Genomic DNA, 12,000 nt, shown 5'->3' on the forward strand with positions numbered 1-12,000 from the left:
CCAAAAAACACAGACAAACTTGCTCAGCGTCAAAACAAGATCTCCAAGTTACTATTGGATAGTACTTCGAAAACTAGGGTATCAGATTTTGGGCTATCATTGATGGCCCTGAATGTTGAATACTCACACCTGCCGCTAATGGCTGCTGAAAGATAGGGTATCGTCCTTGGTGTAGTGGGGGTAATCAGGTAGCCTATACTTAATTGATGAGGCTTAACCCTCATATCAAAAATGGAGAGAGCACTAGGAGCCTTTTGCATTACGAAGGTGTACAAAATGGTGGGATTAGAAAGGGTTGGATCCTCTATTATGCGGGGCCCTTGCAAACCAACAAAATCCAAACATATCTATATTCAAAACTAGATCCCAAAGAACCCTGAAAAGAAAATTTCAGTCCCTACTAGATCAAACCTCTTAAGAAGATGAGAAGGAGCTTGCAGTCACACTCTGATATCATGTAAGAGTGTAAAAAAAACGATGGATTAGATTACAAGAATAACAATTTTCTACCAAGAGATCAAACCAAATGAAGCATGAAGAGTAATTACTTCATTTCTTGAGAAAATATGTTGTGCATGAACCTAATTTATAGGAACAATGGAAATTTCTGGCAAGAGCTAGAATGTAAGACTAACGATGCATCAAATAAAAATGTTACGTAAGCTTACTCGTTCCAAGGCTCTTTTATTGGAACTCTAATGATAATAAAGCATTAAATAACATAAAAACAAAAATAAAAATAAAAATAAAAATAAAACAAAAACATAATGTTAATTCAATTAAAACAAGTAATAATTAAAATAATAAGTCCATTCAATTGAATTTGTTATATTGTAATTTGGTTTTTATTATTAAAATTGCAAATAAGTTCTTTTGTAAACAATTCATAATATGCATATCACATTAAAATAAATTTTAATAATGATAATGAATATTTGTAACCATGATATTTCAAATATATATATATATATATATATATATAGGGTTTGGAGGAAGATTAATGTTACTCAGGGATCTCTATGAAAACCATAACTATGGTGATAGGTGAGGATTTTGAGTATATATATACAAGGTTTGGAGGAAGATTAATGTTACTCGGGGATCTCTATGAAAACCATAACTATGGCGATAGGTGAGGGTTTTGAGCCCACAAGAGGTTAACAACTCAGATGGAGTGTTGATTAAACATCCTAATAGTTTAGAATAATATATTGTTGGATTTCAATATTTTAGGTTTGCAATTTCTGAAGTCTGGGGGTTTTTTAGTTTGTGCACAGCTCAAGGTCTTCATGGTTCGCTGCTTCCAGTCTCTGTTGGATGATTTTTCCATGTAATTTCAATTCCAACTTCCTCAACAAATGGACATGGAGAAACTCATAGATCATGATCTATAAGACTCCCCTTACGAACACATATTCTTGGATTACTTAGCTGGGAAAGGAATTAACCTTGTTGTGAAGGTTTTGCCAATTACTTTAGGTGGCTGCCTTTTCAATAGTATAGTGATGGGGGAGGCTTAGGACAACATGGTTGTTTGGGTCGACACATCCAACACTAAGAAAAGGCCTGGATCTAGCCTTGGGAAGGAATCAAGCCATGAATCAAAGGGTTGGAGTATGGGATCTCTTAGTCCAGTCTGGAGCCTAGGGGCCTCCATTCATTTCTCACTTTCATACCTCATTTTAATCTCTCCGAAATCGGTTGTCCCAAATCATATTGAGGCTTTGGTACTTGTATTTGAAGGCTTTGGAACCATCAAGGTAATTCTTTACTCAGGTGAAATTTAGGGTTTGATTCTAGTGTCATATTTCAATCTTCTTCAATTTCTAAACTCCTTAGGGAACAAAAACTTTGGTTAGAATGAGTAGGAAGGTGCTACTCTAGCGGTGGCAGTTGAAAATACCTCGTGTACTTGAGAAAAGCCAACATCTAGAGGGAATCTTAGCAAAAACTTGTGTCACAACAAAGAAGGCTCTCTAAAAAAATCACAAAATGTTCGGAAGGCCAAGTGTGGTATACTATCTTTGGTTTTGGGAGCATACATCAATATAAATAGGGTTATTGAATTGGTGGAAAAAACCTTGGTGAGTCAGATCCAGGGGCATATGTTCTCCATTCAAACCCTTAAATAATGGGTTGTTAAATATATCATTCCCCTTTCCAAATATCCCTTGGGGGTTGCACGTTTGGCCAAAGGATGGATTCATTTGAACTTTTCTAAGTCTGAGGATTCTAAAAGCATTATTCATAAGGTATGGCATATTGATTCCTCTCCTGTTATCTTCAAATTATGGATGCCCTTGTTTGATGCTCAAAGGGAGAGGTCGAACCTGGTTCCTTTATGGGTTCACCTTCCTAGTCTGCTTCTATCCTTTTGGGACGAAAAAATATTTCAGGACATTAGGAATTCTATTAGAACTTACCTTGCTCATAACACCTCATATATATCCTTGGGTCATATGACCATGGAAAGGATTTTGATAAAAGTGGATCTTAGAGAAGGTCTTTCAGCTTAAATTGATCTTGGAGGGGACGTGGAGAGTATATAGGCCCTCGATTACAAAGGTGTTACCTTGAAGTGCGACAAATTCCACTAATATGGTCACCTTGTCAAACATTTAGAATTTTAACACTTCCCTGAGGAGGATGAGGATGACTTTAAATGGGAGGACACTTATCATTAGAATAGGGTGCCATCATTTCACAAGGAGGTCTGTTGACTATAGAGGATGTATAAGGAGACGGTCTTGGCTGTAACATTACCCCTGAGGTCCATGGACCCCATGTATGATGGACATCCTACCTACAGAACCCTAGGATCACCTTTAGTTAGGTACTTCACGCACATCCTATCCTATGCTCTCTTATGCATATGAAAATTGTAATATATGTCATCCTTCTAGATCTAATGGGGTTTCAAGTAATTTATTCTATCCTATATCCCTTCCCTTGACACATTCTCCTACACATCTTTCTTCCCATATCTAATGCCTCTCCCCCCAACCATAGTGTGACTTCACTTCCCCGAATATTTTCTTATCAAATTATAGTTTCCCCTCTTTGGTTAAGGGGGAATCCTCATATAATATCTATCACTGTTCAAATGGAACCCCACAAAACTCCATTGAGACGGGTCTCAAGAAAATTCAGATATCCTCTCATGAGGGTAAGGGGAGAGGTCATAAATCCAATCTGACTTAAGCCAAGGAGCGAGTTAGGTATGATTTGGTTGCTGATAGAAAATATTCTATACAAGGGGCCCTTAGAGTAGTTTCCACCTCCTGTAGGAGTTCTCAAATGAAAATATTATCTTTCAAATGCAGGGGTCTTGCAAGTCCCCATAAAAACCATGCCCTTAAAAGATTAGTTGATTCATGTAACCCTAAGATTATCTTCCTTCAACAAATGCTGGGAGATGGTGATTATGTTTTTAAGTTCCTTGAAGGTATTGTAGGAGACTAGAGTTTTTTGGGCACATATTATTTTGGTCACTTGGGGGGCTTAGCGGTTGTTGAAAATGAAATAAGAAAATCTAGTTTTGACTTTGCCTTGGTCAAACTAGATTAAAATTAAAATTTCTATTTTAGTAGAATTCTTGGATGTATTTACCTAAGGTGACATGACACTTGTCACTCATTTAACTCAGTAAATTAGAGTTGGGAAGCTTGAGTTCAGTTCTACATGGTTGATTACTAATTTGTAGCAATCTATTTAAGTTAATTTGAGTTATTGTTAGTTTAACTAGTTCTAACTGTTAGAAGAACTAATGGAGGTCAAGTTATGGAAGTGGAACTTCAACCACACTTAGTGATGAAGCAATTAAATGATTAATCAACCCCAAATAATTTTTGCATGCCAATAATTCGAGTTACCTAGTTGAGATGGAGATTCCAAGGTAGTGTACTATCAGTTGTAGCATATTTCAATGTGTATAGGTGGTGAATGAAATCAGAGAATGATCTAAGGAAATTGCACCATTCCAGAGTGTGAAATTCCTAAAAAATAGGGGCACGAGGAAATAGGAGCTTGTGAAGGCTTGAAATTGGCTAAGTGTTGGCTAGAGTCAGCTAGTCAAGCAAAGGGATAGAGTATACACTTGTAGGGTGTGCCCAAGCTTGAGCAAACATATGAATTTCATCTATATTCTATGATTAATGAAATACATATAGTAAGGGGTTTCGGTAAGTTTCTTTCCCCTAGATAAATCTCTGTCCCTGCATGATGTTTCCTTTCACATGTCTATGATTCTTATTTTAGGTGGTGAATTAAGTTCCATAGATCAATAGAGTAGCTTCAAGTCTTGTGATTTAGCAAATTTCATGAGAAATATTGAATCTACACATTAATTTCTACATGGTATCAGAGCTAGAATCACTATAGAGCAGAGATTTTGAAGTTGTCATTGTAGGAGGTTCAAATTTGTAGATCAGGGTTGTAGGTTTTCTTAGGACTGAGAAGATGACTTTCAATGGACTAAGTCTTGAGTACGCCCTTGAGGGAAGCTCAAATTAAGTTGCATGGAAGGACTGTATGGAGGCAGCACTAGAGGATAATGGGTTGAAGGAATTCATTGATAATGATATTTCGAGGCCAAAGACATATGATGCAAATGATATAGAAGAATGGAAGAAGTGTGTAGCCAAGGTGAGGAGAATCATATTGGAGGGAGTACAAGACCATATTGTCTCAAATCTCCATGGGAAAGAGAATCTGTATGCAATGTCACAAGAATTGATAAATCTGTTCCAAAATAGTAGTGACCACAGGAAATTGGCACTCAAGGAGAAACTCCAAAATATTAAGATGTAGATGAATGAGACTATTCCATAGTACCTGAGTAGGTTCACACAATGTCATGATGAACTTGGTCAAGTTGGTGTTACTATAGTGGAGGATGATTTTGTGAGCCTAGCCCTTCTAGGCCTTCCTAAGTGCTGGCACAACTACTAAGATTTGGTGAACTAGAGGGAGAAACTACCAAATTGGGAATGCTTGTGGTTTGATTTGGTACAGGAGGAAATAAGGCGGAATACTAGAAATAAGAATTCATCCTATTGAGTTGTGTTATATTCTTTCCACGACTAGCCCACGTAGTGAATTGAGGGGTTATACGGGGGGCGGAGCCCCCCCTTCATTGCGCAACGGGGGGGTCACAGGGGGGGCGGTAGCCCCCCCTATCTAGGGGTTTTGAGGGGGGCAGGTAGCCCCCCTCTACAGGGTCTGGGGCAGCACCTTGGGAAATTTTTTTTTGGACCCTATATTAGGTTGGGTGAAGCTACTTATGGTTTTCGGTCCATGGTATTGGATGCTTTGGCATGTATAAATATGTATTGTAACATTGAAAGGAACATAATGAAAAATCAAGCTGGTAGTCCCGGTTTTGGGATCCAGGGCTTTGTGTATCTGTGTTTTTGTGTTATGCTCTCGCATTGTTTATTTTCTATGTTTTAGAATTCGTATGCAGGTAATTTCTATATGGGGTTAAAACCTACATTTGGTATCAGAGCTGTTTTGGCTTCAAGGGGACGCCTTTTTTGCTGAGGGGTTTCGCTCGGGCCTGTGGTAAACCTTGTTCAGTGGGAGATTTGCGAGATCGATTCTGGTGGTGAAAGAAGATGACGGGTAGTGGAAAGAGAGAGATTGAGAAATTTAATGGTCAGAGTTTTGAGTTGTGGAAACTCAAGATGGAGGATCTGTTGGTGGATAAAGATTAGTGGATCGCAGTAGATCTGGGTACTAAACCAATGGGAGTGTCTGATGAAGAAAGGAAGAAGTTGGATCAGAAGGTAAAGAGCACAATATGATTGTGTGTCTCAGATTCAGTATTGCTAAATGTATCAGCGGAAGCTACGATGAAGGCTTTGTGGGACAAGTTAGGGACTTTGTACCAATCTAAGTCTCTGGTAAATAAACTGTTCTTGCGAAAAAAGCTATATAACCTGAGGATGAAAGATGGAGACTCGGTGACAGAGCATCTGAACGCATTTAATACTGTGGTAAGTCAGTTAATGTCTATTGATATTAAAATAACAGATGAAGATAAGCGCAGCAGTTTGTTGTGTTCTCTACCAGATTCGTGGGATAGTCTGGTTATTGCAATAGGTAGCAATGAAACTGCCTTGCAATTTGATGAAATAGTCTCAGCCTTGCTGACGGAGGAGATGAGACGTAAAAATATGGAGAGCCATAATGGTGATTCCTTGTCTGTATGAGGATGGCCCCAGAACAGAAAAAAAATATGTCATCGAGTGGGAGATCTAAATCTAGAGGGAGATCTAAATCTCCAGGAAAACCTGTAAAGGTAGTGTGCTGGAAATGCGGAAAGGAAGGGCACTTCAAAAGGGACTGTAAATCTAAAGCTCCTGATAAAGGAAAGGGATTTGATGATGCTCCTTCTGTAGAGGCGAAAACCACCTCAGATGAAGGTGGGGACGTGTACTTGGCTTCTTCAAGTACACATGTAGATCATGAGGCATGGTTGATTGACTCAGGTGCATCCTTTCACTTCACTCCCCATAGAGAGTGGTTCTGCGAGCATGAGAAATATGATGGTGGTGATGTCTTCTTAGGGGATGATAGGAAGGCTAGAATCATTGGTCACAGAAAAGTAAAGTTGAAGTTGCAAGGTGGAAGGGTTAGAACACTTCCGGGTGTTCTACATATTCCTGCATTGGCTAGAAATATGATTTCTATAAGCAAGCGGGATGATGCAGGTGTAAAGACAGTGTTCGAGAAAGATACCTACAAGATGGTTCAAGGAGCACTGGTATTGATGCGGGGAGTTTGGATTGGAACTCTGTACAAGCTGCAAGGTAGCACTGTTGTTTATGGGTGCAACAGTTCTGTGGTTCCTGAAAGTGGAGCTGAAAATCTAGTGGTCTTTAGAGAGAAGACCATGTTGTGGCATCAAAGGCTTGGAGAAATGGTAGAAGGTATGAGTAATAGCTCTCTGGATTTTGATTTCTGTGAAAATTGTGTATACGGGAAGCAGAATCGTGTGAGTTTCCCCTCTAGTGGTAAGAGGGTGAAACAGATATTAGAGCTTGTGCACAGTGATGTGTTTGGACCTATGAAGTTTCCATCACTGGGTAAATCTGTGTACTATGTATCATTTATAGATTACTTCTCAAGAATTACATGGATATATTTCCTTAAGAAGAAATCTGAAGTCTTTGACAGGTTTAAAGAATTTAAGGCTTTGGTGGAAAACTAGACAGAGAAGAAGATAAAGGTGCTGAGGACAGAAAACGGTGGAGAGTTTTGCAGTAAGGAATTTGAAGAATTCTATAAGAAGTGTGGTATAGCACGATAGAAGACTACTCCATATACACCTCAGCAAAATAGAGTTGCAAAAAGAATGAACAAGACGTTGATGGAAAGAGTAAGAAGCATGCTCAGTGGTGCCGAGTTAGGATAAGAATTCTGGGTAGAGGCGGTGGAGATAGCATGTTACCTGGTCAATAGATCACCTTCATCAACATTGGAGGATAAGACTCCACAAGAGGTATGGACTGGTAAGAAACCCTCTCTTTCACATCTGATGGTATTTGGATGTGATGCATATGTACATGTTCCAAAGGAGAAATGAACCAAGTTGGATAGTAAATCTAAAAAGTGCATCTTTATTGGGTACACGGATGGTTTAAAGGGTTATAAGCTTTGGAACCGAACAACAAGGAAGGTTGTGTATAGCCGAGATGTGGTGTTCAGAGAGGTGAAAGATGTTATTAAACATGAAGTCCAACCAAAGGAACCTGAGAAGATAGAGTTTGAGCTAAAGGAAGAAGAATCAGACTCTACAACAGTGGAGGAATCAGAAGATGAAGAGCCACAAAATCCAAGTGTAAGAATATCAGTTCAAGAAAGAAGGTAGCCAGAAAGGTATAGTCCATCTGCTTTCTGTTCAAATTTTGCTTTATCTATTACTGATGATGATCCCAGAACTGTGAAGGAAGCAGTAGATTCAGAGGATGGAAAACTCTGGAAAGAGGCCATGGTTGATGAAATGGCATCTTTGCACAAAAATGAGGCTTGGGATCTGGTGGAGTTGCCGGATGGAAGGAAACCCATTGGCAACAAATGGGTGTTCAAAAAGAAGACAAATGTAGAAGGAAAGGTGGAGAAATACAAAGCTCGGTTGGTAGCAAAAGGTTATTCCCAGATGCTGGGAATTGATTTTGGTGATATTTTTTCTCCTGTTGCCAAGGTAAATTCTATTAGATTACTTTTATCTGTTGCTGCTGCTTTTGAGTTTGAGGTAGAACAGATGGATGTGAAGACAATATTTCTTCATGGGGATCTGGGAGAGGAGATCTACATGAAGCAACTTGAAGGCTTTGCAGTGAAGGTTAAGAAATAACTGGTATGCAAGTTAAAGAAGTCTCTGTATGGGTTAAAACAATCACCAAGGATGTGGTATTAGAAATTTGATACATTTATATGGGGACTTGGCTACACAAGAAGCAAAGCAGATCACTGTGTGTATTTTAAATTAATTGGTGACCATGTTATTTATCTGGTCTTGTATGTGGATGATATGTTGCTGGTTGGAAATGACAAAGAAATTATCCAGGATTTGAAGACCCAATTGTCCTACAAATTCGACATGAAAGATCTTGGTGCTGCAAACTATATTTTGGGCATGGAAATTAAAAGAGATTGGGCAAAGAGGAAGCTCTGGTTAAACCAGAGGAAGTATGTCGAGACAATACTGCAGAGGTTTAATATGCAGGATAGTAAACCGGTGAAGATTCCTATTCCTGTAGGTGTAAAGTTATCTGCTGAACAGTGTCCCAAGACACAAGAAGAGGAAGAGGATATGTCCCATGTTCCATATGCAAGTGCAGTCGGTAGCCTGATGTATGCAATGGTCTGTACTAGACCAGACATTGCACATGCAGTGGGAGTATTGAGCAAGTTTATGTCAAAACCAGGGAAGGAGCACTGGACAACAATGAAGCGGGTTTTCAGGTATTTGCGTGGCACTAGTGATTATGGTTTGTGCTACCAAGGAAGACTAGGATTGGACAGAGTGTTGGATATTTGTGGCTTTTTTGATGCAGATTGGGCTGGAGATCTGGATTAGAGAAGATCTACAAGTGGGTATGTGTAAACCTATTTGGAGGTGCAGTCAATTGGATGAGTAAGAAACAATCTGTAGTGGCACTATCAACTACAAAGGTAGAATACATGGCAGCCACTCATGCAAGCAAGGAATCAGTTTGGTTATAGAGATTGTGTTCAAGTATGGGGTTAGTACAGGGAGCTATAAGGATAGATTATGACAGCCAAAGTGCAATTTTCTTGGCAAAGAACCCTGCATACCATTCAAAGACAAAGCACATTGATGTTCAGTATCACTTTGTGAGGGATATGATAGAAGACAAAAAGGTGTTGCTGGTAAAGGTGGACACTTTGAAGAATACTGTAGATGCATTGACAAAATCTGTGAGCTTTGAGAAGTTCTCTTGGTGTAGAGAAACAATGGGTGTTTCAGGGCTGGAAAAATGACTAAGCTCTCTTGTGTCCCCCTATGGAAAGAAAACAACAAGTGGGAGAATGTTAGGCTGTGTTATATTCTTTCCATGACTAGCCCACGTAGTGAACCGAGGGGTTAGAGGGGGGGTGGAGCCCCCCCTTCGTTGCACCTATTGCATAGCGGGGTGTCACAGTGGGGGTGGCAGCCCCCCCTATTCGAGGGGTTTGAGGGGGGCGGGTAGCCCCCCTCTATGGGGTCTGAGGCAGTGCCTCGGGAAATTTTTTTTTGGACCATATATTAGGTTGGGCGAACCTACCTATGGTTTTCGGTCCATGTTTTTGGACGCGATGGTTTTTAGTCCATGGTATTGGATGCTTCGACATGTATAAATATGTATTATAACATTGAAAGGAACATAATGAAAAATCAAGCTGGTAGTCTCGGTTTTGGGATCCAGGGGAAAATCTCTATGTATATGTGTTTTTGTGTTATGCTCTCCCATTGTTTATTTTCTGTGTTTTAGAATTCATATGCAGGTAATTTCTGTACGGGGTTAAAACCTACACATCCAAGGGAAAGGATGAGGAGAACTATGCCTTGGATAGAAAGGAAAAAAAGGTGAAAGGGAAGAAATTCCAATCCAAAGAAGAATCTAGTCAAGGGGGCAAGAAGAAAGACTTGTCCAGAATCAAGTGCTTTCACTGTCATGAATTCAGGCACTATGCCATCAAGTGTCCACACAAGAAGGAAAGTAAGAAGACCGCAAGGGGAGTTACAGGTGAAGCCTTGGATTCACAGTTCGAGATGGATTTTACTCTTATTCCATGCATGGCCAACATGGTGATGAGAAGTGTGTGGTATCTTGACAATGGTGCCTCGATCCATATGAATATATATTTTTTCAGTGATTTGGAGGAGAAGGATATCCAGATGCACATTGAGATGGGATATGATGAAAGGTACAACGTGACCTAGATTGGTACAATCACCTTACAGAGGGAGTCGGGTTCATCTCTTAGGCTCAAGGATATAATTTTTGTTCCACGTCTAAAGAATAATCTTGTCTCCGATGCAGTTTTGGAATACCGTGGCTACGATGTGATCTTCAACAAAGGAAATGAATTCTTGAGATCCATAGCCACGAGACAAGTGAAGAAGATTGATGTTTGTGTGAAGAACCTCTATAATCTAGATGTGTAGGATTGGAATGCATGGAGCACAAAGGCGGAGCAGGTGTAGATCTATGATGTCGGCTAACTTTGGCATAGAAGACTTGGCCATTTACATCATGGTTCTTTGAAGATCATGCAACATATTACCACAGGCCTCCCCAAAGGAGCACTAGAGCAGCATGACACATGCAAAGGGTGTACCTTGGGGAAGTACACAAAATCCACTTTCCATGATCGGGACAATAGAGCACATGCAGTCCTTGAAAGGATCCACTTTGATGTTTGTGGGCCTTTCATGACAACCTCCATTGCTGGGCACATGTATTTCGTCATATTTATTGATGACTATTCATAGAAGTATTGGATCTTCTTCATGCGGAAGAAGGATGAGACTTTCTCCAAGTTCTTAGAGTTCAAGGCACTGGTGGAGAAAGAAATGGACAAGAAGGTGAAGAATCTCAAGAGCGATAATGGAGGTGAGTACTTGTCAAATAAGTTTAAAAATTTATGTGAAAAAGAAGGCATTCAACAAGAGTTGAAAACACCCCACAAACCAAAGTAGAATGGGGTGACTGAGATGAAGAATCGAAGCATTGTGGGAAAATCATGGGCGATGTTGCATGACCAAAGCCTACCTCTGCACTTGTGGGCTGAAGCATGCAACACAATAGTCTATTTGTAAAATAGGAGTCCTCATTGGATTCTTGTCATGATCACACCAGTGGAGGCTTTATCGAGGAGGAAGCTAGATGTGTCGCATTTTAGGATATTTGGAGCGTCTATCTATTTCCATGTCTCCAAAGAATCAAGGAATAAGCTAGGGATGACAATAGAGTTGGGGGTATTTGTGGGTTATATAGAAACTGCTCGCAACCACCGTATGTATTTTCTATCCCTCAGAATGAAAGTTGTGTGATGATATGTTAAATTTGATGAAGACAAAGCCATGTAGTGCTATCTTGAGAGGGAGCTTCAGATCCCACCAAAGGAGGAGCTTTTAGCTCTAAATGAGGAGCCTCAGGATGTTGTAGAGGACCCACAAGTTGAGGAGCAGAAAGTGGAGACAACCACTCAAGCAGAATAATCCAGAGAAAGTAGAAGTCAAACCAGAGAAGATGAGAGACTTGTGTAGGATGTGAGGGAGAATGTGGGTGCTCCAAATCAACACAGACAGAGAAGGTCACCAGATCAATACACTAGCTACATGGCTCTCATTACTGAGCTAGTAGAGACTAAGCCATTCTCTTTCAAGGAAGAAGTAGAGATACTAGTATGGGTTGATGAAATGGTGGATGAGTATGCATCCATTGTGAAGAACAATGTTTGGGAAGTGGTCCCAAGTCTAGTAGA

The sequence above is a fragment of the Pinus tabuliformis genome, chromosome 6 (genome assembly GCF_031772625.1).
Source record: "Pinus tabuliformis cultivar Carrire ecotype Pingquan chromosome 6, CPIR1, whole genome shotgun sequence".
Lineage (NCBI taxonomy): Eukaryota > Viridiplantae > Streptophyta > Pinopsida > Pinales > Pinaceae > Pinus > Pinus tabuliformis.